Source organism: Gekko japonicus, unplaced genomic scaffold (assembly GCF_001447785.1).
Source record: "Gekko japonicus isolate JY-2015 unplaced genomic scaffold, Gekko_japonicus_V1.1 scaffold2678, whole genome shotgun sequence".
NCBI lineage: Eukaryota > Metazoa > Chordata > Lepidosauria > Squamata > Gekkonidae > Gekko > Gekko japonicus.
The window spans coordinates 169,159-196,614 of record NW_015177099.1 but is presented as its reverse complement, the minus strand read 5'-3'; the positions used below and the strand labels follow the sequence as shown (position 1 = coordinate 196,614).

The 27,456-nt window shown below is 48.0% G+C and overlaps 1 pseudogene; it reads left to right on the top strand.

The window, feature by feature from the left end:
• LOC107124782 overlaps nt 1–27,456 on the top strand; it is a 74,003-nt pseudogene that overhangs the window by 34,444 nt on the left and 12,103 nt on the right.

Sequence of the window (27,456 nt, the reverse complement as noted above, 5' to 3'; positions counted from 1 at the left end):
TTCCCTACCTGCTCTATCCCGTGCATAATCTTATAAACCTCGATCATGTCTCCCCTCAGTCTTCGTTTCTCCAAGCTAAAGAGCCCTAAGCGCTTTAACCTTTCTTCATAGGGAAAGCGTTCCAACCCTTTTATCATTCGAGTTGCCCTTTTCTGGACTTTTTCCAATGCTATAACATCCTTTTTGAGGTGTGGTGATCAGAAATGCACACAGTATTCCAAATGAGGTTGCACGATTGATTTACAGAGGGGCATTATGATACTGACTGAGTTGTTTTCAGTTCCTAATAAAACAATGCTGCATTCTCCCTCCTGTACTGGGGTTTGGGTGGTAGGAAAGGCATCCTTTTGCCAGGCGAGAGGGGTACAGCCCCCCCCTCCCGGGCAACACAACAGGGAGGAACACCCAGTCCCAGGAAAGGGTGGGTTCAAGTCTTGCTAAGGGGGATGCCAGCAAGAATACAAAACTCGCCTATTGGTGTCTCGGAGGCCCAGGGGATGACTCATTCATGCTGATTGGATGGCCCAGATGCCAATAATTCTGACTGGCCCCTCCCATCTCCCATATGGGGGGTTGCCAATGTCCAGGTGGGTCCTGGAGACCACCTGGAATTATGGCTCCAGAGATGGATTTGAGGGCAGAAAGTGGCCGCTTTGGAGGGCGGACTCTATGCCACGATGCCCTGCCTCCTGGAGTTGGCAATCTGGTGCATTTGGCAGGATCTCTTGCCTCTCCCGGCCTCTGTGCATCCCGGCAGCCCTCCGTGCCCTGCCCGGGTATTAATGGTGCATTCCGGGAGACAGTTGTCATTGTAGGAGATGGTGGGTGAGCCACACGTTTCTCTCTCTGTGCCTAGATTGCCCTGTATCTGCTCCAGGCAGGAAGGGGTTTGTGGTGCCAGGGTTTTTCTTAGGAGATATTCCCCTTCCTTCGCAACTGCACTCTTGGGCGTTAGGGGAGGTGCACACCTGGTGTCAGAATGCAGGAGATGCCCTATTGGTGTAGCGGTTAGGCGTGCGGACTCTAATCTGGGAGAACCGGGTTTGATTCCACACGCCTCCACATGCAGCTGCTGGTGTGACCTTGGGTCAGTTGCAAGTTCCTTCAGAGCTGTTCTCTCAAGGGCAGTGCTCTCAAGAGCTCTCTCAGCCCCACCTACCTCACAGGGTGTCTGTTGTGGGGAGGGGAATGGAAATGATATTGTAAACCACTTTGAGACTCCTGCAGGTGGTGAAGGGCGGGGTATGAATCCAGTCTCTCCTCCTCCTCCTCCTCCTCCTCTCTCCAGCTCAAGGCTAGGTGCAAGATTTCACCCCCCTCTTCTTCACACGCATGCACACACAGTAGCTATAAGTCGGGGGGTGGGACTGTTAAGTCCGGAGCTTAACAAAGAGTCAGAGAGTGATTTCAGCCAAAACTCAAGTTTATTCTTCCACACGATCACTTCTCCAACACGGTACAACATCTGATAGCCCGAACAGTTTGCCCATTGAAACTGCTCGGTATTTAAACATTCCCGGCTAATATAGCCACTCCTACTTTACAGATAACAACCTATCAGGTTGATCGCATAAGGACCAATCACACACGTTCCCGCTTCCAGCTTGCTTGAATGTGATTGGACGCATTTGTCTTGGACTTGAATCCCTGTCCAAGACGAAGCTTTACATTGCTTTCCAATGAGATGTTTCATGTTACATCTAATGCATTCATGGCAGCATCTGAATACATTACAGGGACACACACTATTTTTCTTTGGAGCTTTAGCTCAGACCGGGATCCAGAGTGTAGCTGAGCACTTTGGCTGACACCCAGGAGGGCCCACAGCTATTTGAGGGGGGGGGGTTCCCCCACAGCTAAGAGGGACGTGGGTATAATTCTTCATTATCCTCTCTTTATGTTGTTAATTTATGTCAAGCATACAACTGTTTTCCTTCTACCACTGGGGTGTGTCCGTTTATTTTCAAATCCCTTGGGGAAGAAGAACCATTTCTCTCTTGGCAACACATCGTCCCCCCCCCCCCCGTTCCACACGCAAACCACACCCCTGGCACAATCCCAATTCTAAGACAGCATCAGATTTACATTTGCCTGACGCCAGTGCGGCTTTGGGTGGCCATGTCTCCTGACACACTGAGTAGCCGTCCAGAGTTGTTCAAGGGCTGGGCTTAGGCTTGTTCCCAAAACAGGCCGGACTCTGGAAAACGGCCCTTCGGTCAGGGGGAGTTGGGCCCCCTCACCTGGGTGCTTGGACAGAGTCCTTGCCTGACACTGCAGGCTTATACAAGAGACCGTTGTCATTGTAGGAGATGGTGGGTGAGCCACACGTTTCTCTCTGTGTGTGCCCAGATTGCCCTGTGACCGCTCCAGGCAGGAAGGGGTTCATGGTGCCAGGGTTTTTCTTAGGAGATATTCCCCTTCCTTCGCAACTGCACCCTTGGGCATTAGGGGAGGTGCACACCTGGTGTCAGAATGCAGGAGATGCCCTATTCGTGTAGTGGTTATGAGTGTGGACTCTAATCTGGGAGAACCGGGTTTGATTCCCCACTCCTCCACAGGCAGCTGCTGCTGTGACCTTGGGTCAGTCACAAGTTCTCTCAGAGCTGCTGTCTCAAGAGCAGTCTTTGAAGGAGCTCTCTCAGCCCCACCTACTTCACAGGGTGTCTGTTGTGGGGGAGAAGGAGGTTGTCAGCCGCTCTGACACTCCTTCAGGTGGTGAAGGGTGGGGTATAAATCCAATGTCCTCCTCCTTCTCTTCTACTCCTCCTCTCTCCAGCTCAAGGGTGGGCACAACACTCCCCCCAACCATTTTCACACACACACACACACTCAGTAGTTATAAGTTATGGGTGGGCGGTTACTCTTTTTCTTTGGAACTTTAGGTCCGACCGGGACGCAGACTGGACTTTGGCTGACACCCAGGAGTCCCCGCTGCTATTTTTGGGGAGGGGTTCCCCACAGCTAAGAGGGACGTGGGTGTAATACCTTGGTATGTAAATAGTATTAAAGAAGCACTTTGGTCGTGTTCCGCCAGGGCAGTTCTCACGTGTCCCCTGAGCCTATGAAGGCTTGTGGTGTTCGGTGGTGTATCTCCATTCTCCTTTTCCCTTCTGACATGTTACCATCTCTGTCTCTCCTTCCCCCCCAGAGAGAGGCCTCTCTTCACAGCCAAGTGGCTAAAGGCATCTTTTCACGGATGGAGGTGACTCAGTAGAAGGGGCAGGAGGTGGAAGAGCAGGACCCAGAAGGACCTGGAACAGGCAAGAGAGCAAGGAAAGGGCCCCTTCTCCTCCAAGCTGGGAGTGGTGTTGAATTCTGGGGAAGCCCATTGCCAGATATCTGTCATCAGCTCACAGCAGTCTCAGATGCACATGGCCAGCGCTTCCGGCAGTTCCGCTACGATGAGGCTGACGGGCCCCGAGAGGTTTGCAGCCAGTTCCATGGACTTTGCAACCGGTGGCTAAAGCCAGAGAGGCACACCAAGAAGCAGATGCTGGACCTGGTGATCCTGGAGCAGTTCCTGACTCTCCTGCCCCAGGATATGCAGGGCTGGGTCAGAGGGTGCGGGCCGGAGACCAGTTCCCAGGCGGTGGCCCTGGCTGAAGGTTTCCTCCTGAGTCAGGCCGAGGAGAAGAGGCGGGTGAAGGGATTTCCACGTCCAATTCAAGCAATGATATTTGGCCTTATCCTAATCTAAAAGTGTCCATAAGAGATATTTGTCCAAGTGTGAATCATCCAAAAGAGAGATTCTACAGCCTCCTTCAGCAGCCTCTTCTACTAGAGAATATCAGATCTCTTCAGATAGCTCACCAGGTCTGCTGATAGAAGGGTGCAGAGTCTGGGAGTGGGGCAGGATCCATTCCTTGGTCTCTCTCATTCCGTCTCTTACCCCTCTCCCTCGCTGCTATGTCAGAGTGGGGACCATCCCTGAAGATGGAAGGTACATTCCCTGAAGCGGAAGGAGCTTCCTTGGAGCAAGGGCAGAGGGCGCAGGCCATGGAGCATGTCCAAGATGTCCTGTCCTGTGGTAAGGACCCTTTGTGCCTGGATACAGTTGGGGCACCCAGTGAATTTGATGGGTAGAGAGTTCAGGTCAGGGGGGGGAAATTAAGCACTTCTTCACACAACACAGAGTTGATTTGCAGAACTCAGTGTCCCCTAATTGTGATGCCTTTCAAAGGGGATTGGACCAATTCCTGGAGGGCAATTCCTCCCATTACTTAAAAGAGTCATCTCTCTCCCGCCTTCCCTAAGGTAGACAAATCTTGGGAGAACTATTCAACTTGGTGAATAAAGGGAGCCTCCACCTTCTGGGGCGGCAGAGCTCTGGAAAACACTTTCTGGACGCCAATGAGGATGGAAACATTGGGCTTCTGTGCCTGTGCTTCTAGGGGGATCTGGCGGGCCCCTTTGGGAAACTGGATGCTGAAATAGGGAGCTCTGGGGAGGCGCTTTGGGGTGGGGTTTGGGGCAGATGTGGTGTCATGTTGATGTGGCGTCTGGCTGAAAACCTGGTTGGGAAGTGAGCCTGCCAAGAGACACTCTGAAAGCTCATTCTTATGGCCCTCGAGTCTTCAGATGTGCTCAAGTCATGTCTGAGCTGAATGTGATGATGACATGTCATGCAACGTCATTTCCGTCTTCCTCTGGCAAATGGGGTTCCATGTGGCCAAGTGCAAAATGATGCACATTGGAGCCAAAAATCCTAAATATAAATACACGTTGATGGGGTCCGAACTGGCAGAGACTGAACAAGAGAGAGATCTTGGAGTTATAGTCACTGCCACAGGAAGTGGTGGCGGCTACAAGCATGGACAGCTTCAAAAGGGAATTGGATAAGCATATGGAGCAGAGGTCCATCAGTGGCTATTAGCCACGAGGTATAGATAGGGACTCTGGGGCAAGTGATGCTCTGTCATCTTGGTGCTTTGGGGGGGGGGGTCAACAGTGGGAGGGCTTCTAATGTCCTGGCCCCACTGCTGGACCTCCTGCTGGCACCTGGTATTTCTGGCCACTGTGTGACACAGAGTGTTGGACTGGATGGGCCTTTGGCCTGATCCAACATTGGCATCTCTTATGTTCTCTTATGTTCTTTGATAACTCACTGAAAATGTAGAGTCAGTGTGTGACTGCAATAAAAAAGGCCAGTGCTATGCTGGGGATTATTAGGAAGGGGATTGAAAACAGATCAGCCAGTAGCGTAATGCAGGGACCTGCTTACCTGAGGGACTGTCTTTCCCCATGTGTTCCCCCGAGGGCAGTAAGATCTAGATCCCAACACCGCCTGGCCCTTCCGGGCTCTAAAGAAGCCAGGCTAGCGGTGACAAGGGCCAGGGCCTTTTCTGTGGTGGCCCCGCACTGCTGGAATGAGCTCCCGGAGGACATCAGGGCCCTGTGGGACCTTCTGCAGTTCTGCAGGGCCTGTAAAATGGAGCTCTTCCACCAGGCTTTTGATTAGGGGGCTGCCGGATAATATCATGGCCCTGGCCCTAACATCAGCACCAAAGTACCATCAGCACCAAAGTAATATCTGATAGCCTGGCAAAGAACCCGGAATATGGCTATTGTTACATCTGGATGCCGAAAGAATGCTGCCATTGCTTACTTGCACTGCTAGCACTTTGCATTTTGTTGTGGTTTTAACTGTTTTTATATTTGCATAATGTATTTTTTTATATTTGACTGTAAGCTTCCCTGAGCCTGCCTTTGCGGGGAGGGCGGGATATAAATCAAATAAATAATAAATAAATAAATATAAATCGATGGTGCAACCTCATTTGGAATACTGTGTGCAGTTCTGGTCACCACACCTTAAAAAGGATATTATAGCATTGGAAGAAGTGCAGAAAAGGGCAACTAGAATGATTAAAGGGTTGGAACACTTTCCCTATAATGAAGGTTAAAACGCTTGGGGCTCTTTAGCTTGGAGAAACAGTGACTGAGGGGTGACATGACTGAGGTTTATAAGATTATGCATGGGATAGAGCAGGTAGAGAAAGAGGTACTTTTCTCCCTTTCTCACAATACAAGAACTCGTGGGCACTCCATGAAATTGCTGAGCGGTCGGGTTAGAACGGATAAAAGGAAGTACTTCTTCACCCAAAGAGTGATTCACACATGGAATTCACTGCCACAGGAGGTGGTGGTGGCTACAAGCAGGGACGGCTTCAAAAGGGAATTAGATAAGCATATGGAGCTACAGGAGGTGGTGGCAGCTACAAGCATGGACAGCTTCAAAAGGGAATTGGATAAGCATACGGAGCAGAAGTCCATCAGTGGCTATTAGCTACAAGGTATAGAGAGGGACTTTGGGGCAAGTAATGCTCTGTATTCGGGGGGGGCAACAGTGGGAGGGCTTCTGGAGTTCTGGCCCCCACTGCTGGACCTCCTGAGGGCACCTGGTATTTTTGGCCACTGTGTGATAGAGTGTTGGACTGGATGGGCCACTGGCCTGGTCCAACATGGGCGTCTCTTATGTTCTTATGTTCTCTTCACCCTCCCTCAAACCTGGCACAGGCCTGACAGAAGTGAGAAATATGTTGGCAGCATTTATACTCCCTGAGGCTCCGATAGTCCAACTTGACGTGTATTCATCATGGAGTGGACTCATATAATTTCTTGACAATCTTGAAATCCAAAAGCCATAATCTATTCAATCAAAAGGACCCGTGATCCCTTGTGATTGAATAAACTGGTTTCTGTATGTGCTACTACTGAGATTGGGTCCCATTGTAGCCTACTGGGTTTGAAAAAGAATCATTCGAAATGCGGCAAAATTGCATCCGGACGACGCGTCTCCATGGGTTATGGATTCTCTGGCTTTTGGATTTCAAGATTGTCAAGAAATTATATGAGTCCACTCCGTGATGAATACAGGTCAATTTGGACTATTGAATTATAATACAACAGGAGTGAGACACATTGAGACTTTGGGGACTTTATTTCTCGGCACCATTGTTGTTTCCTGAAATAATACCTTGGCCTTATCTAGTTATATGGTTATTGTGAGATTGAACTTTATATTAAAATTATTGTTTTTATATATCTTATGTTCACCTTAGTGACTTCAGCCAGCGGTTTCTTGTTCTTTGTACCATGCAGTGAACAAAGCAGGGAACAAACAAGCAGATTGAATAGAAAGTCATGGGAAAAAACCCTTCCTTCCTCCTTTGTCTCAGGAACAGGCAGTGCAGAGATGCTGTTGAACCATCATCTTTTCAGAGGTGTGGAAACAGCTGCTGCACCTCCAGTCCAGGTAGGAGATTTGAGAAGGGGACGGACTGGGTTCCCCCTCCTTTTTCGGGGGGCGGGCTTTTGCTCCTGAAGTCTCTACAAGGTGTCTGAGCAAGAGATCCTCTTAATGCTGTTCCCTTTACCCAAGCCATACACCCTGTACCCTTCCAGGGTGCAATCTCTGCCTGGCATGATCTCTGACGAGGGAACCTGCTTTTTCTTTCAGGGTCCATTTTCCTTTGAGGAGGTGGCCATATATTTCACTGATGCAGAGTGGGCCCTGCTGGATCCGAACCAAAGAGCTCTCTACCAGGAAGTCATGATGGAGAACTATGACAATGTAGCCTTTTTGGGTAAGGATCTTTCATAGGTGGCAAAGGTATGAATTGCTGACATTGTGATGAGGCATGTATCAAAATATGGAACAGGGCCTTTTTGGCCCTGGCTCCAACTTGGAGGAACTCTCTGCTGGTTAACATGTGGGCACTGCGGGATTTGCTACAGTTTAACAGGGCCTGCAGGGCAGAGATGTTCTGCCAAGCGTACGGTTGAGGACAGGGACTGTTTCTTAACAGTTTAATAGTTCTGAAGAACCATTTGATTCACATTCTGCTTTCCCCCATTGCTAATGTAAATTGGGGACCAGAATTGTATGATGGCGCGATATGGTTATTGGGTGTTAGAATTCTATTTTAAACTATTTAGGTCCTGGTCACACGGGTCATAAAATGCGGGGGGGGGGGAGCATGGCAGTTTGGCCCGGAGCAAAATAACGCGTGGCCACCCGATCACAGGTCCCATCAGGGTCCCGTGGGTAGGGGCGAGGTGGCGATCACACAAGGATCCTGCAGCGCGGCAAAGAAGCGGCGCGGCACGATCTCACCAACGGCATGCACGATTCTGCGGAGCAGCAGAACTTTCGCTTTCCTCTTCATGCGCATGCACCGTTGGGTGCTTGTGCGCATCCTGTGGAGACTTGGGAAAAACACCCTGTTTGCGATAGGACATGGGCGGGCGCCGGATGCCACGGTCTACCACCGGAAACACGATCAGACGCCAGCCCGTGCCCCGTGGTTTCCGGAAACTAGTACCTCAGAGGTACTAGTTTTTAACTCCGCATGTTCGGCGGGAAGCCTCGGGATCGCCATGGGAGCTCTATGCTTCCCAGATGTTGCGGTATGATTGCACCCGGAAAATCCGCCTATCATCCGTCTCAGTAGCGTGGCTAATGCTCCGTGTGACTGCAGCCGTAATAGATTTTATGTGTTCCATATAACTTTGATGTTGACTGCCCTGAACCTGCTCACTAGGACAGCAGTAAGCAAACCAAATAAATAAATAAATGCTCTCTCTTTATTCCAGCAGAGAACGGTCAGAGGAATGAGAAGAGTGAGGAACTTCATCCGCAATTGCCAGATAAAGTTGATAATAAAGATTTAAAAGGAAAGGTCAGAAATGGAGGCAAACCTATGAGAAAGAAAGGCGGCCGTTTGGTTGAGAAGCGAGATGGAAGACAGCGTAATGTACAGTTTCCAAAGCACAATATAATGAAGACAAGTAAATCTGTTCAGTGCAGAAATTACATAAAACATAAGTCACAGCTTCTTCTGAATGAAAGAATACAAAGAGGAGAGAAATCTTTTGAATGCTCAGAGTGTGGAAAGGGATTCAGTACCAGTGGCAATCTTCACTGTCATCAAAGAACCCATACGGGGGAGAAACCATTTGAATGCTCAGAGTGTGGAAAGAGATTCAGTCAGAGTGGCAATCTTCAGTTTCATCAAAGAACCCACACGGGGGAGAAACCTTTTGAATGCTCAGAGTGTGGGAAGCGATTCAGTCAGAGTGACAGTCTTCAACTGCATCAGAGAATCCACACAGGGGAGAAACCTTTTGAATGCTCAGAGTGTGGAAAGGGATTCAGTAGCAGTGGCAATCTTCAGTGTCATCAAAGAAGCCACACGGGGGAGAAACCTTTTGAATGCTCAGAGTGTGGAAAGAGATTCAGTCAGAGTAGCAATCTTCAGTGTCATCAAAGAACCCACACAGGGGAGAAACCTTTTGTATGCTCAGAGTGTGGAAAGAAATTCAGTCACAGTTGCACTCTTCAGTGTCATCAAAGAACCCACACAGGAGAGAAACCTTTTGAATGCTCAGAATGTGGAAAGAGATTCAGTCGCAATGGCGGTCTTCAGCGTCACCAAAGAACCCACACGGGGGAGAAACCTTTTGAATGCTCAGAGTGTGGAAAGCGATTCAGTCAGAGTGACAGTCTTCAACTGCATCAAAGAACCCACACGGGGGAGAAACCTTTTGAATGCTCAGAGTGTGGGAAGAAATTCAGTCACAATTGCAGTCTTCAGTATCATCAAAGAACCCACACGGGGGAGAAACCTTTTGAATGCTCAGAGTGTGGAAAGAGATTCAGTCATATTGGGAGTCTTCAACTGCATCAAAGCACCCATACAGGGGAGAAACCTTTTGAATGCTCAGAGTGTGGAAAGAGATTCAGTCATAGTGGCAGTCTTCAATATCATCAAAGAACCCACACAGGGGTGAAACCTTTTGAATGCTCAGAGTGTGGAAAGAGATTCAGTCACAGTGGCAATCTTCAACTGCATCAAAGAACCCACACAGGGGAGAAACCTTTTGAATGCTCAGAGTGTGGAAAGAGATTCAATCAGAGTAGCAATCTTCAGTGTCATCAAAGAACCCACACGGGGGAGAAACCTTTTGAATGCTCAGAGTGTGGAAAGGGATTCAGTACCAGTGGCAATCTTCAGTGTCATCAAAGAACCCATACGGGGGAGAAACCATTTGAATGCTCAGAGTGTGGAAAGAGATTCAGTCAAAGTGGCAATCTGCAAGAGCATCTTAGAACCCACAGAGGGTAGAAACGTTTTTAATTCTCAGTGTGGGAAGAGATTCAGTCAGATTAGCAGTCTTCAGCGGCATCAAAGAAACCCACACAGGGGAGAAACCTTTTGAATGCTCAGAGTGTGGAAAGAGAGTGAGTTGGAGTAGCACTTTTCATTAGCACCTAAGAGCCCACAGAAGGCAAAACCAGGCAACCGGTTAGCCCATGAAACGAGCATTTATCTTATTTCACTGTGAAAAGATAACCACAGACCACAGAAAGCATTGAAACAATATAGACTCTTGTAGGAAGCTTTAAGCTACACAGAAATCTTACTCTAATTTGGAAGAAATGTTATAAATGTTCAAACTATAGAAGGAACTTTAGCCATTTTTGAAGCCCTCAGATAGATCCCACCAGGAAGAAAGCAAAGATGGGCTCTGCTAGCTGAAGTACATTCAAGATAGTTGGGATTAAGTCTTTGGGTTGAGGGGGCTTCTTCGAAGAGTTGTTTGATAAGTGCAGAAATCTCATGACTTCTGTATTTGCAGATGTTTGATATGGAGCTCTGAGAACCCTGCCTTTGCAGATATAAGATAACATTATTTTATTTACTATTCTGCAAGTAACGTGCCATTATTCCCTATACAGCTGTTGAACACATTCGGATGTTTTATTTTCTCAACACTTAGAGTACGTACTTAGCCTTGAATTATTTCTAAATTGCCTCAGCATTTTGTTGAAGTTTTTATCTCCCTACGCTGAATTTAAGACTCTCTTATTGTTTATCTTCACTGAGTAGAAGAGAGGCTAATGAGACTGTTGATAAGAAAGAAAGATAAATAAATATGACGTGGCAACTCTCTTTGGCTTGAAAGTTTGCAACAAATGGCAAAAAGGGGAAAAGAAGTCTCCAATTTAAATGGAAAATACCCCAGTGGAGAATGACTATCGGAACGACACAGATATTATGAAGCTGTAGTTGGTGTCCTTGTAGAACATACTGGATTGTTTGGACAGAAAGAGTTCATCCTTTTTGGAACATATATAGATTGGTAAATCCTGATAAGCAGATGGTTACTTAAATTGCTTATCATCACAGCTGTTGTAGTTGTGTGTGGGGTATTGACTGAAATTTCTGTAATGGGTATCAGTAAAAGGGCCAGAGACATCCAAGATATTTCATCAGCCCAAGCACCCAAACAGACAGAACTTTAAGACTTTTTAGCTACTACTTTCCCCTTAAGGGCATATTCACTTTCAGAATCCAACTGCCCAACATCCCAGAGTAATTTTATTTTTGATAGTACTCTTACAGAGATAAGGGGAACAGATTGTGTGTCGCCTCAAGGAGAAAGAGGAACTGAGCTTTTTAATTCCACCTTAATTGGGGAAAATATCTCTGAACTCACTCTACTTATGGCTAAAACCATTGAGCTTCTTCTGGAAAATATTAAGATAATTGAAACCAAATCAGACCAACTACTACCAAGGCTTATAGAAGATATTAAGAACAATATAAGACAGGGTCCTACTCAACTGGTCTCATAAAAACAGGAACCCATTTCTGGGAAAGAACATAGTCTAAAAGACCACCGGTGGGAACAACAAAAACAACAAAGTCACTACCAACTAAGACTGTAGCCCTGCAATGTAGGCATACATATCTGCAAATACAGAGGACAAATAGCTCCCTGGAATTCTAAACATATGATTATTTCTCACTTAAAACCTCTTTTTAAAGAAAGATTTGCACATACTGAACTTATCTCCATAAAATCTTTTAATAACACAGATCAAATTCAGAGAGTGGTTCTCACTTTTGACAGCTTGTGGATAACTGGTCTACTGTTTCAGGAGAAGGCTTTTCTACAGACAGATGGAGTTTTTCCTGTAAGGGTTTTTGAGGATCTAATAGTCAAGCCCTTGTTTCCAGAAAGAAGGTTCTCAAGTCCCCCAACAGTGGAAACGGTGGAAACTAACTTTCCTAAAGAGGTCCTATGAGAAACTGCTGCTGTCAACCACCTACGTCCACTGTACTTGAAAAGACCCTTCTTTATCTAGACAATTCCATAGAACAAATTTGTTAACTCTTTTGCAACCCTTCCAAGAGAGGAACAGACACAGATCACTCATAGACTTGCAACTCTAAAATTAAAGCTTCTTAAACTGAGCACCACTCAGCAATAGACTTTCCTTTAGATAAGTGATTCAACACATCTAAGTGGGGATCCCTGATGAGTCAGATGGAGGATTTTTTTAGTTTTTATTTTATTTATTTATTATTTAGATTTTTATCCCGCCCTCCCCGTAGGCTCAGGGCAGCTTACATGGCATATCGCCGGTATAATAAAACAATAACAACATTAAAATATTAAATAACATTAAATATTAAGACATCGTACATTCAAAACAACATTTGGTGCTCACCTCCTAAAGAACAGATGGCGATCTCCTAAAAGTCTCATTCTCTTCCAAAGTGCCCACATCATGATGACCCTGTCCACAAAGCTTGGGGCGTAGATGGTACCATAGTGATGGCGGCTCCTATTCAAACGCCCGGCGGAAGAGCTCCGTCTTGCAGGCTCTGCGGAACTGTGCTAGGTCCCGCAGAGCCCTGATCTCCTCTGGGAGCTCATTCCACCAGATAGGAGCCGCCACCAAGAACGCCCTGTTCCTGGTCGTAACGAGTTTGATAACCTGGGGACCTGGAACATCCAACAAGTTCTGAGTCCCAGACCATAGTGCTCTTGGGGGCATATGTGGGGAAAGGCGGTCCCTTAGGTAGGCTGGTCCCTGGCCATAAAGGTCTTTAAAGGTAATAACCAGCACTTTGAAGCGCACCCGGAACACTATAGGCAACCAGTGCAGCGCTTTCAGCACAGGCTGGATGTGCTCTCGTCTAGGAAGATCCATCAACAGCCTGGCTGCAGCATTCTGCACTAGTTGCAGCTTCCGAATTTGCGACAAAGGCAGCCCCATGTAGAGAGCGTTACAGTAACCATCGCATGGATCACAGTGGCTAAGTCCTCCCGGTCGAGGAAGGGAACCAACTGCCGCGCCAGCCGAAGGTGGTAAAATGCCGACTTGGCAGTGGCTGCTACCTGGGCCTCCATCGTTAACGAGGAGTCCAGGAGCACCCCCAAACTCCTAACCTCCGACGCCGGCACCAAAGGCGCCCCGTCGAAGGTCGGGAGAGGGAGCCCCAACCCCGGACTGATCCGACTCAGCCCCAGGACCTCCGTCTTTGCCGGGTTTAATTTCAGCCGACTCAGTCTGAGCCACTCAGCCACGGCCTGTAACGCCCGGCTAAGATCATCGGGAGTGGAATCCGACCGGCCGCCCAACATCTGATACAGCTGGGAGTCATCAGCATATTGACACCCCAGCCCACAACTCCTGGCAATCTGGGCGAGGGGGCGCATGTAGATGTTAAACAACATCGGGGGTAGCACTGCCCCTTGATGTACCCCGCAATCAAGGGGCCACCTCTGGGACTGCTGATCCCCTATCGCCACCCTCTGTCCCCGACCTTGGAGAAAAGAGACCAGCCATTGAAGGGCAAGCCCCTGAATCCCCACGTCGGCAAGGCGGTGGGCCAGCAACTGGTGGTCGACCGTATCGAAGGCGGCCGACAGATCTAACAACAACACTGCCGCCACACCGCCTTGATCCAGATGCCTCCGGAGGTCGTCAGTCAGTGCGACCAGAACAGTCTCCACCCCGTGACCAGGGCGAAACCCGGACTGGTGGGGATCGAGGACAGAAGCGTCATCCAGAAATGCCTGTAGCTGTGTTGCCACCGCTCTCTCTATCAATTTGCCCCAAAAGGGCAAATTGGACACCGGCCGGTAGTTGGCCAATTCGGTCGGGTCCGAAGATGGCTTTTTCAGAAGAGGGCGGACCATCGCTTCCTTGAGTGCCTCGGGGAATCATCCCTCTGCGAGGGACTTGTTGATAATCTCCCACAGGGCACCTCGAAACCCCTCACAGCCCGTTTTAATGAGCCAGGAAGGGCACGGATCAAGGTCGCATGTGGTTGGGCGCACTGCCGCAGGCAGTCTGTCAACTTCTTCCAGGCTGAGTGGGCCAAAATTTACTAAACCCAGCCCCAAAGACGTGCAAGGGGCCTCAAGTTCACTCACTGTATCAATCGTAGCGGGGAGATCACGGCGGAGCGCCAAGACTTTCTCTGCAAAATAGCTCGCAAATGCCTCACAGCCGATGTCCAATTCCCTCACGTTTTGATTGCCCTGTGGCAAAGTTGTTAATGACCGAATCGTACTAAATAATTGTGCCGGGCGTGAGCTAGCAGATGCAATCCTGGCCGCGAAGAACTCTCTCTTCGTGGCCTTGACTGCCACCTCATAGGCCTTCATAAACGTCCTATAAGATGCTCTTGACGCTTCGTCGCGAGCGCGGCGCCACCGTCTCTCTAGTCGTCTCAGTTCTCGCTTCAGCTGGCGCAGCTCCTGGGTATACCAGGGCGCCCGCCTCATGCGAGTCCGGAGAGGATGCCTGGGAGCAATCTCGTCGATGGCTGCGGAGAGCCGGTCATGCCAGTCCTCCACAAGCTCATCCAACGAGCTGCCAGGGGGCTTCGGCTCCCGCAACGCCATCTGAAGCCGCATCGGGTCCATTTTGCCTCGCGGGCGAGCAAAAATCAGCTCGCCGCCTAAGCGGGGTCGGGGTGGCACATTCAGACGAGCCTTCAGGGCCTGGTGGTCCGACCATGGTACCGCTATTGTAGTGATCCGATCCACCATGACTCCAGCCGCTAAGATCAAATTGAGCGTATGTCCGGCGCAATGTGTGGGGGCCGTGATCACCTGGGAGAGTCCCAGCACCGCCATGGACGACACCAGGTCCGCAGCCCGGCTGGAGATCGCGTCCTTGGCATGGACGTTGAAATCACCCACGACCAACAGCCGAGGGTGCTCCAGCGCCCAGCCTGATACGGCCTCCAGCAGGGACGGCAGGCTATTGGCCGGTGTGCTAGGCGGTCGCTACACCACCCAAATCGCCAAACTCTCCTCAGCCTCCAGCATCACCCCAACACACTCTATGCCCGCGATCTCCACAGTCGGGAGTGCCCTGAAGGAGTAAGCCTCTCGAATGAACATGGCCACTCCTCCCCCCGCCCCTTTGTCCATGATTGGTGAAGGACCGAGAACTCCGGGGGGGGGGCAGCTGGGTAAGAGCTACCGTCTCCCCCTCCCTCACCCAGGTCTCGGTCACGCATGCCAGGTCAGCTTGTTGATCGATGACAAAGTCCCGCAGGACAGCAGGTTTGTTGTTGATCGACCTGGCATTGCACAACACCAATGACGGAAAGGGGTACTCCGTAGCCCCACTGCCAGTCACCCTCGGGATGGGCTTTAGGCAGGAAGGGTGCCGAGCCATTCCATTTCTCCACATCCTTCCCTTAAAACCTCACCTCGGCCCACCGCTATACTTCCCCCTCCCCAAGAGCACCGGAATCGAATGACCAGGCATATTTAGCATTGAGCGATCTCCGCGAAGCTTCAGATCGCCCATAGCTTACAAGCTTGGGTACATAAACAAAGATGGAGCACAATACACTCCTCAGCAATAATCTAGCCACTCCTCCCTCCCCTGCTATCAAATCATACCAAGTGCTACACAAAATTCTTAACAAATGTCAACAGTGAACCCAACCCCCTAATTTGATTCCCTGTCCAACTAACACACTCAATCCTCTTGCAGCACTCAGCCCTTCCTTATAGCAGATAAACCATAATCACTCTTCCTCATAAACTCAGCACTCACACACCTATTGCTGCCCCTGTCTTTTTAACACTTCTCTCTGCATGTACTGCTGTTCCCGGCAGGAATTTTCTAAGCCCTCAGGGGAAGATCCCCGTCTTCACCACTAGGGGCTTCATTTTGTATTGAAGTCTCGGTTTTAGATCGTTCGACGAGATCAGCCTGGAGACCCGGATCGCACCTCCAACTGGCCAGATCCAGCGGCGAAAGTCCAGCAGGGCTGACACGTCCAGCCCGCGAGCGGGGTCCGCGAGAGGTAACACCCCCCCGCTGATCCCCCCGCAGCCGGTAGTTCTTTTTTGGCTGATGTTTACTGCTCCTGTGGCCGTCTGCCCCTTAATCATGCTGGGAAGAGTAGTCCCGATTTCCAGTGATCTTTCTCTCTGGGCACGGTCTTCCGGCGTCCTTTTGGGGGGTCCAGCACTGCCCTGCAGGACCCTCCTGCCACTGCCGCTCTCTCGGACCCTCCAAGCCCGGTCCACTGGGCGCCGTCCCAGGGGCCTCCACATCGTCCTCCAGTCAGGGCCAAGCCCCCAGCGCCCCCGCAATGTCTCGCCAGCGCCCCAGCATCTGTTTAAAGAGCTTCGTCCCGAGGGCTCCCGTGCTGCCCCGCAGGGTCCGCCAGTCGCAACACCTCACCAGCGCCCCGGCATCCTTTTGGAGAGCCCGGTCCACCCGGTCCGCTGGGTGTCGTCCCGAAGGCTCCCGCGCTGCCCCGCAGGGCCCTCCGGTCGAGCCCCCAACGCCCCAGCAGCGACAAAGCAGGCACACCCCCGGCTTCGCTATTAGGAGTCGAGCCCCTCGTCTTCCCCGCTGGCTCACACCACATCCGGGCAGTCCAGTGCTTCCAGCCTCGTAGGCCTTCAGCCTCGTCAGCGTCGTCTCGGAGCCGACGCTCCGCAGCAAAAACAAACTGAGCACAAACAAAACAAGCCGAGCACAGCCCGGTATTCCCACCATCTGGTTAACCACACATGTCTGTTAACTGTGCAGAGTCCGATAGTCCTTGACCCACAGACCTTCATTTAGCATGATTTTAGAGCTAAATCGGAGGAACTTGAGCACCTAAGCTTTCCTCCCGGTCGCCATCTTGGTTAAGCAAGTAGTGTCTCACTGATAGCAATAGATGACTTAAAAATTCAATAAAGAGAACCAGAACACTACAGCACATTAAGCATCTTAATCCTGATGTTCTCTATAGGAGTATTATTAATAGTTTAGATTTTTTTGTAGGTTAATTTGCTTTGTAGGTTAATTTGCTAATAATTTATTTTTGGTTATAACTTTCTTGGCTTAGTCTATCACTCAGGTGTGGTTTTGGGTTTTTTTTAAAAAATAAGCTGGTAGTATTCTATTCAATACTTATCAGTGATTTTAAGACATAGTAGAGTCTCCCTTACTGACAGCATAGAGTCTTCAATGCTACTTTGTGTGTGTATATTTTTAATCTTTTAGATCTGCAGTTTTTTGTTTTTACTTTTTAACAAATCAATCATCTAATCTATCTTTCAAGATGCAGCCAGAAATTCATATTGCTTCAGTAAATATTAGAGGACTTAACAATTCAATAAAGAGAGCCAGAACACTACAGCACATTAAGCATCTTAATCCCGATGTTCTGTGGAGACACACCTTAAGAAGGGACCCCTGCCGATATTTAAGTACTCCCAATATGTGCTCCAGGCTCAAGCTCCTAGTGCATCTAAAGCTCAGGGAGTGGTGGTGGTCTTGAGTTGCAGAAAACTTCACTTTGTTTTAAACAAACTTGAAAAAGATCCTAAGGGTAGGTATTTATTTGTTCAAGGGACTATTAAAGACCCTAATTTTACCTTTGCCTCAATATATGCTCCCAACCTGGGACAGTTAGACTTTTTAGAACAGATTTTGCATAAATTTCAATCTTTTGCTGTAGGGGAGATTGTCATTGGTGGTGATTTTAACCAGATATTAAACCCCCATTTAGATAGATCCCGGCCCCACAGAAAAATTTCATGTAGGACCAATTCTTTGTAATCTGATCTCGCTAGACTGTTGAATAGCTTCTCTTTTATAGACACCTGGTGCAGCTTATATCCTAGGGCATGAGAATATTGTTACTATTCAGCTCGCCATAAGCTCCATACTAGAATTGATTATATTCTGGTATCAAGAACTTGGCAATCACAATTACACTAAGCAGAGTTAGAATTCAAAATTTTAACAGATCATGCTTGGCTGTCTTGTTGTTTGCATTTGCCCAATCTAGAGAAGCCTGAATTTAATTTGTCATTCAGTACTGCCTTTTAAAAAATGATACACATTTATGTAGGGATATTGCAAAGGAGATTCAAGTCTATTTACAGTTGAATAAAAGTTCAGAGACCTCACCAGTGATTCGCTGGGATGCCTTAAAATCTACACTTAGGGGCTATTTGATCTCACAAGCCTCACATAGGAAAGAACAAGTGGCTTTAAAACAGAAGATACTTGATAATCTAGGATCCCTAGAAAACTCATTTGAATGCAAAAATAGTGCTAAAATTTATTTAAAAAACCAAGCAGGAAAAAAATAATCCTTGAAGCTATGGAAATAAACCAGATTTGGAAACAACTTATTTTTTTTACAAAACAGCGATATTGGCCATACTTCCCCAAATCCGCTAAACTACTTTCCTGGAAAGTAAGAGAAGAAAAAAATATCATGGATTATACATCAATTAAATAATAAAAAACAGGTCCTATCTATTCCCCTAAATAAATAGCTAATGAATTTGCTATATATTATAAAAATCTTTACTCTTCTATGAATCTTGCAAGTCAGGTAATTGAAGAGTATATAGAGGCTCTACCTAATCTCCCTACACTATCTAATGAAGACAGGTTGGCTCTGGACTCCCCTATTACAACTATGGATGTCTCTGAAGCCATAAAAAAATTGAAACTGAATTCTGCTCCTGGTTTGTATGGTTTTCATTCTAACTTTTACAAAGCATTTAGTTCACTTCTTTGTGCCCCATTGGCAGCAATTTGCAATCAATTTTTAATCTCAGGAAATTCATCCTTCATGGAAATCAGCTGCCATAGTTCCTGTCCTTAAACCGGACAAGGAGAGCACTGACGCAGCAGGATATCATCTAATAGCTCTGTTAAATACAGACTATAAAATATTTACAACTATCTTGGCTGAATGGCTTTTAAAAAATCATTCTCAAATTGATACGCCCTGACAGGGGTCATTTCATAGAAAAAGAGCTAGGGGAACTCATTAGCATAACTCATTAGCGTATGCCACACCCCCTGACATCACCGGAAGTGTGTAATAAGGCCACACACCCTGACATCACTGGAAGTGTGTCATAAGGCCACACACCCCGCCCCCAACGGTCCCGGCCGCCACCGCCGGCCTTGCAGCTCCACTGCCGAGCCCCATGAGGGGCCCGGCGGTGGACCTGCAAGGCCGGCGGGAGTGCAAGGAAGCCCCGCGAAGGCCCTCCTTGGCCCCAGGCAGGCAGGGGTGGGGAGAGGCAGGGAGGAAGCAACTTACCCTCCCTCTTCTCCTGTCGCCTCCTGGCTGAATGAGGGCCGGAAGCGGGGTGGCCGGAAGCAGGGGGCGGGGCTTCGTCGTGTGCCCCGCCCCCATACCTCACCCGGGGGAACTGCAATCCCCCCCGAAATGACCTCTGCGCCCTGATCAGACAGGATTTATGCAGGGTAGGTTGCTGGCACACAATACCAGGTGCACTATTGATGTATTACATTATTGTGAGTACATTTCCAAAGACGCAGTCATTTTAAGCCTAGACATGTCAAAAGCTTTTGACTCAGTGGAAAAGGATTATTTTCTCTCCCTATTTAGTCATATGGGCTTTGGCTCTGCATTTCTCAGGGCCCTCACTATGATCTATGCAGACTCACAAGCGCAATTAAAGTCTTCGGAAGCCCATTCTTCCTTTTTCCAAATTAGTTGAGGCACTAGACAAGGATGTCCCCTTAGCCCTGGAACCCCTTGCAATTAGTCTAAGGGGTGTTGAACTCATTTGTTATGAGGGCCGGATCTGACATAAATGAGAACTTGTTGGGCCGGGCCATGTGTGTCATAAAATGTAATGCCAGGTAACGGAGATATAAACTTTATAAAGGACACAAACACAAAGATTATTTATTACTTAAAATAAAAACATGCTTAAAACAGCACTCTTGCAATATTTTGTTTATTTAACAATATCTGATAAATGACACCTCTTGCTCTGAATTATTGCATCAAAATGTCTGTGCTGTTGCAATCTTGAGTATGCTGCTGAAGTGTGTATCTGTAAGCTGCAAACCTACGTTTGATCTGTTGACATTCACCACAGAAATCTCATGCTCAGAGTTCAAGTATAGGACCCAGGTTAAAACATGAAATGGTTGAACAATTGAGAGAGTCTGGCGAAGCAAGCAATAATGCAGCAGCAAAACTGGAAGCAGGAGATGGCCAGTTCCCCTGCGGGCTGGATGGAAGCCCTCGGGGGCCTGATCCGGCCCCCAGGCCAGATGTTTGACACCCCTGGTCTAAGAGGTGATCCAAATATAGAAGGTGTTCAGATAGGTAAACTTATACATAAGGTTTCACTATATGCAGATGATTTATTTTTATATCTGTTTTCTCCTCAACAATCATTAGCTGCCCTACAACCCATTTTTGCTATTTTTGGCTGTTTCAGGACTTATGGTAAACTTAGAAAAATTGAAACTTTTTCCTATAAACTTACGTCATAAAACTGAACAACTACTCAAAGCTCAGTTTAAATATAAATGGGTTGTAAAATCTATGAGATACTTAGGTATTCATATTCCTAGGCATTTAATGAAATTAGAAGCAGATAATTTTGATAAGCTTTATAGCCAAACAGCAAAAGATTTAACAATGTGAAGTCAAAAATTGTCATGGTTAGAAAGAATTTCCATAGTTAAAACCTGGGTATTACCAGGATTGCTTTTTTTTGGGGGGGGGGGGTTTATCAATTTCATTAAATGACTCAAAGCTTAAATCTTGGCAGACCTTAGTCAACTCCTTTATATGGAACTGGAAAAACCCCAGAAGTGAGGCATGTGATAATGTGTCATCCCCCTAAGGAAGGAGGTATGGGAGTCCCAGATGTTAAAACGTATTATGAGGCCACAAATGAGAACCAGTTTGGTGTAGTGCTTAAGTGCGCGGACTCTAATCTGGGAGAAACGGGTTTGATTCCCCACTCCTCCACTTGCACCTGGCTGGATGACCTTGGGCAAGCCATAGTTCTGATAAGAGCTGTTCTTGAAAAAAGAGCTGTTCCTGTCAGAGGTCTCTCAGCCCCACCTACTTCACAGGGTGTCTGTTTTGGGGAGGGGAAGGGAAAGGAGTTTGTAAGCCGCTCTGAGACACCTTTGGGTAGTGAAGGGCGGGGTATAAATCCAATCTCTTCTTCTTCTTCATTGGTCCAGGCTTCTTACAGACCTTCCGATACAGACTCGGCAGATATAGAATCCCAATATGCATTCCCTCTCTTGTACGTAATATGCTTCATGTCTGGGATAGACATAGAAATAAATTAGCACCTCAAATCTCACCGGTCTCTACGCTTACCCACCAAGAGTCCAGGTTTTTTAATAGATGATTTTCGTAGCTGGCGAGAGAAGGGTGTGTTTAGCCTTGCCTTCTGGCTTTGTTCAGATGGTATCATTAAGAAGGAAAAAGCAGAACAACTAAGTGGTCAGAGAATTCCTTGGCTAACATATTATCAACTGTATTCCTGTATAAATGGCTTGAGGTAAAAAAATAATTTTATTAGGCCCTTCTTTCGAAACTAATAAGCAAGGATGACCCCAATTTGGGGGGCTTGATTTTTTTAATCTATAAATTCTTGATTTTGAATTTAAGTAAATCCTTGTTAACTTATCAACTTAAGTGGAATTCCCTACTTCCTCAAGTTCTTAATGAAGCAGATTGGAAACGAATATGGGTTTCACCGGCAAATACCTCCCCAATAGCTAATACCTGAGTGCAGTTTGTTAGCCAAATTGCCTTACTTCTTAATAAAGAGTGGGGAATTAAAATATTAAATGGCAATGGCTTAAATAAAGGGACCAATAACCTATGTACACCAGAGTCCAATTAATCCAGATCCCCAGAAATAGACAAGGAGACTAGGTCTTAAATAAAATGGTTTCTTTACTAAATAATTTCACACACACATACAATAAAACAGTCTTACACTCAAACAATACAGAGCTGGGAATTTAGATAGAAAGGTACAGAGACTGTCGCATTAGCAGGAAAGTATCGAGGTGATACTTTACCAGTCTGATAGGGCTGCCAAACCGCGGCGGGGGATCCGTGCGTCGTCACAGGATCGCTGCCGCGGGGGGACAGCAAGAAGCGTTGCACTGGCGTTGCCAGGATGTGACACTACGCGTTGCTCTGGCAACGGGACTGTTTGGAGTCCCGTTGCCAGAGCGACGCGTAGCGTCACATCCTGGCGACGCCGGTGCAACGCGTATTGCTGTCCCCCCGCAGCAGCGATCCTGTGACGACGCACAGATCTCCCACCGTGGTTTGGCAGCCCTACAGTCTGATGCAGCGAGTTGATTCTGCAGCGAAAAATGGGGAAAATACTAGGAAAGTGGTCATGTGTTGGCCAGCAGCACACATAGTAAACTCTACACAGCGCTAGGACTAGAGTCAGCAAGGTAGGGTGGGGTCAGGTAGGTAGAAGGCAAGAGAGACAACAATGGGCAGATGCTCTTCTTGTATACCCTAGAAGTGGCTTGGGGTCACAGGGTCCCCAGGAAGGTGCTAGAAGCTGCCAGTTCCTTAATGGGTCAAGAGAATGGAATTAAGTGTTGGGCAATTGGTATAATGTTTCCTAATAGTTACACCTTTCAGAGTAAGGGGCTGAAGACAAAGGAGAAGAAAAGACAGCCATTCGAGGTGCTTGGCCAGTCGTTAGAGTTAATGACCTGATGATCTGCCGATCTGATGATCTGCAGATGCATTATCTTGATGGGCGATGGGTGTGCTTGGCAGCTCAGTTAATCTCGTCATGGTCAAGTTCTATTGTTTTACTTGAGGATGAGTATGTGGAGTTTTGGGTGATGCTGCTAGGAGAAGTGTGGAGGGGGAAATGCCAGCATGGTGGAGAAGAGGCTTGTCCATGGTGTTTCTGTAGAAATGTCCAGGCTGCCTCTGCGAAGCACGGCTTCTCTGGAGGTCTGGCTGCTGGCTCCATGCGGCTGCAATGTCAGGGAGGCTGGCATGCCGTCTACCTGAGTCTAAAGTATCTGGAGATGCAGGGATGGATAACATCGGGTGTTCCATGGGTCCACATCTAGTTTAACATGCTGCTTCCGTGCAAGGGTTCCCTTGGCTGGGCACACGTCCTCTGTCCAGTAAGTTGGCTCCATCTCACGGTCACCATTCAGTCCATTTTTCCTGACAACTCATTGTACAGCCCCGCATAGAGTCATATTTCATGTCCATACTGTATAAGATGCTTGCAGGGCAACAAGCTCTTTAAGTTGCTGTCGCAATGGTACATTACCCCACAAGGTAAGATTTTGGAAACAAGTTCTGAAATGATTGCCTGTGTGGGGAGTGTGTGTCACAAATGGCTGAAAAAGAGCACTCGACTGTCACTCTCAGTGGCCTTTGTGATTCTTCTGCCCTCTCAGGCCTCCTGCCAGGGAAGAAGGATGGTTGGCTGGTCACACAGCCTCATTGAGGAGAGCCTCTCTCCTCAGAGGAAAGGCGGCCCAGACTTTCTCTGAGGGAATTGCTTTTAACTACTAGTGGAGATCTGAGTTTGATTGGCCAGTTAGAGAGCACAGCCCCCACCCCAAGAGGCCTGAGGGGTCTCAAAATCTGTCGCAGTTTTTGCGGTGGGAAGCTTTTGTGGGCTAGAAATTGATCACTCAGATCGCTCCGTGTCCCCTAGGGAAAGACAACTGTCTGGTCTGTGAGGGCTGTTCCCTGTCACAGCTTAGGCTATTTCTTCCCACTCTTTTGTGTGGCCTGTGCTGTTTCCATCTTCAGTAGCCAGAATACATAGAGGGCTGGGGAGAAGGACTGAACATCAGCCCATAGTTAAAGCATTTGACAAAGTTTCTCATTATCTTCTTGAGGATAAGCTGGTTAAGTGTGGGCTGGATGGTGCAACTGTTGGATGGATTCATGGTTGGTTGAAAAATCGTACCCAACGAGTGCTCGTAAATGGCTCTGCGTCTATGTGGAGGGAAGTCTCGAGTGGAGTGCCGCAGGGCTCGGTCCTGGGCCCGGTGTTCTTTAATGTTTTTATAAATGACCTGGAGCAAGACATAAAGGGGATGCTCATCAGAGTTGCAGATGACACGAAGCTGGGTGGGATTGCTAATTCTGAAGAAGACAGAGTCAGGATTCAAAAGGATCTAGATAGGCTGGAACAGTGGGCTGAGACAAAATGAATTTCAATAGAGGGAAGTGCAAAGTCCTACCCTTAGATACAAAAAATCAAAGGCTCAGATATAGAATGGGAGGGACTTGGCTTGACAGCAGCACATGTGAAAGGGATCTGGGTGTTCTGGTTGATCACAAGCTAAACATGAGCCCGCAGTGCGATGTGGCTGCGAAGAAAGCGAATGCAATCTTAGGATGCATTAACAGAAGCATTGTGTCCAGATCAAGGGAGGTGGTAGTTCCGCTCTATTCTGCTATGGTCAGGCCTCACCTGGAGTACTGTGTCCATTTTGGGCACCACATTTTAGAAAGGACGTTGACAAGCTCGAGCGTGTCCAGAAGAGGGCGACCAGGATGGTGAGAGGGTTGGAATCCAAGTCTTGTGAGGAAAGGCTGAAAGAGTTGGGTCTGTTTAGCCTGGGAAAGAGAAGGCTTAGAGGGGACAGGATTGCAGTCTTCAAGTATTTGAAGGGCTGTCGGTGCACAGACTCTAACCTACTCCTCCACTTGCACCTGGCTGGATGACCTTGGGCAAGCCGTAGTTCTGACAAGAGCTGTTCTTAAAAAAGAGCAGTTTCTGTCAAGAGCTCTCTCAGTCCCACCAACCTCACAGGGTGTCTATTGTGGGGAGGGGAAGGGAAAGGAGTTTGTAAGCCGCTCTGAGACTCCTTTGGGTAGTGAAGGGCGGGGTATAAATCCAATCTCTTCTTCTTTAGAGAAGAAGACATTGATAGGATAGGAATATTTCTGTCTTTAGCTTTGTGTGTTGGGATGGGGGGGGCACAGAGGCCTTTTTTAAATGCTGGAAATTATGATGATTTTGGTATGTTGAGACTTGCAGCTTTAGAGAAAAAGAAATGGAAAAGATGGGAATAGCCTTTTTTCCTTATTGTCTTATTATACTGAGTACAGGATTATTGTCTCTGGGCGTCTGTATGGCGGGGTGGTGGTGATGAAGATAAAACTGGTTCATGAACTATAAAAAGGGAGGCAATTCCGGGGTCCTGGATTGTACGTCAAGCACACAAATGCTCCCATAATTTCAGATCAGGGTGTCTGAGAAGCCAGGATTTCCTGTGGGTTCCAAGGTGCCTTTGGAGATTCAGAGGGAGTCTCCAGTATGTGAGTGGTGTGGTTGTTAGCGTGTTGGTCTCACTTTGGGGAGAGCAGAGTTTAAATCTCCACTTTGCCACAAAGCACGCGGTGTGCCCTTGATCCAGTCACACACTCAGGCTGGGTTGTGAGGGAAAGGGAGGGGAGGTTAGAGAGGGGAGGACAGGAGGAGGTATTCCCTTTCATACATGAAGTATTTCCGCAAATTGTCTCAGTGAAGGAGTTCATGACATCTTCCCTCGCACAGGGTCCTCTTTCTTTGACTGAGAGTCAGAGTATCACGAGTGAATAAAACTAGATTTTTAAAAGCACATGATTGATTATTGATGGCTTTTGGGAATATAAATCATTTCATATTTAAACAATTTAATATAGATTACTAAGTGTGGGCCTGGACCAGGTTCAGCCCCATGCCTACCCCCCCCCCACAAGGGAAATTGTGAAATCTACGTCCCTCCTTGAGGATGATGCTCATGAAAATGCCTCTGTATGTTCCAGAGGTTAACCCCGAAAAGTGGTGTTTGTCTGTATGTTTCTCTTTTATACACAACTGTTGAAAACATTTAACATAGGAGAAAAATATGGCCAAACACTACTTTTAGGGGATAAGTTGTGTCCAGTTTAGGACAATCAGCATTTAATTCTGAGTATAAGCTTTGGTGTGCATGCACACTTCTTCAGATACAGCGAAACAGAACTTCCTCAGCTATTCCACATAGGTAGAAAGGGTTGGGTTAGTGGCCAGGAAGGGCTGGTTAGAGTCAAGCGGCAGAAGGAACTGGGGATAAGTATAGCGGAGATTGGACGGAAGCAGAGCAGACCTAAGCAGTTAAAGTGACAATTCAAAACAACAACAACCGAATAGTAAAAAAGCAACTCTGAGTTGTGCCTATGAGACACCATAAGGAGATTATTCCGCCCTCCCGAGAAACTGAAAGGCACAATTCTTGCAAAGGACAATTCACGTCCTCCAGTTACATGTTTGTATCCCTCACAGACGGTGCCATGGGAAAGTCGCGACTCCCGTTCCCTTCCTTAAAACATCGTTCCGAAACATTTCATGACAGAAGAGCCCCTATTTACCCGTGCAAAAAACGCCCTCCTGAATAATGATTCAGTTTTGCACAACTCTGGGCTTCAGCGTTTGTGGGCACGCAACAGTGAGGCGGCTGATGCGCGGCATGAAACTTCCTGGGTCTTCCATAAGAACATAAGAGACGCCAATGTTGGATCAGGCCAAAGGCCCATCCAGTCCAACACCCTGTGTCACAGTGGCCAGAAATACCAGGTGCCATCAGGAGGTCCACCAGTGGGGCCAGGACACTAGGAGCCCTCCCACTGTTGCCCCCCACCCCCAAGCACCAAGAAGACAGAGCATCACTTGCCCCAGAGAGCCCCTATCTATACCTTGTGGCTAATAGCCACTGATGGACCTCTGCTCCATATGCTTATCTAATTCCCTTTTGAAGCCGTCCATGCTTGTAGCCACTTCCTGTGGCAGGGAATTCCATGTGTTCATCACTCTTTGGGTGAAGAAGGACTTCCTTTTATCCCTTCTAACCCAACTGCTCAGCAATTTCATGGAGTGCCCACGAGTTCCTGTATGGTGAGAAAGGGAGAAAAGTACCTCTTTCCTTTTTTTTCCCTCCCTGCTCTATCCCTTGCATCATCTTATAAACCTCAGTCCTCGTTTCTCCAAGCGCACTTTTCCCAAAACTATAATATCCTTTTTAAGGTGTCGTGAGAGCAGAACTTCCAGGTGCGCCCCTGGTGGAGTCTCACTCAGGCTTGGTTCGGGTGCTTCAGCCCAACACGGCTCCCCCACTGGTTTTGCACTGTCGCTTGCAAAGCGCCAGGAAGGGGGGGGGATTGGAACCTCCCTGCTTAGTGCCTTCCCCGGGGAGGGGGGGGGGCAGCAGAGCAGGAGAAGCGCTTGTAGAGGGCCGGCAGTCCGGTAAGATGCCCCTCCCGAGACTGCAGCGGAGAGGAGCCGTCAGATCTCGCCCCCCCCCCCACCCCCCCCCTCCCCCCCCCCGAC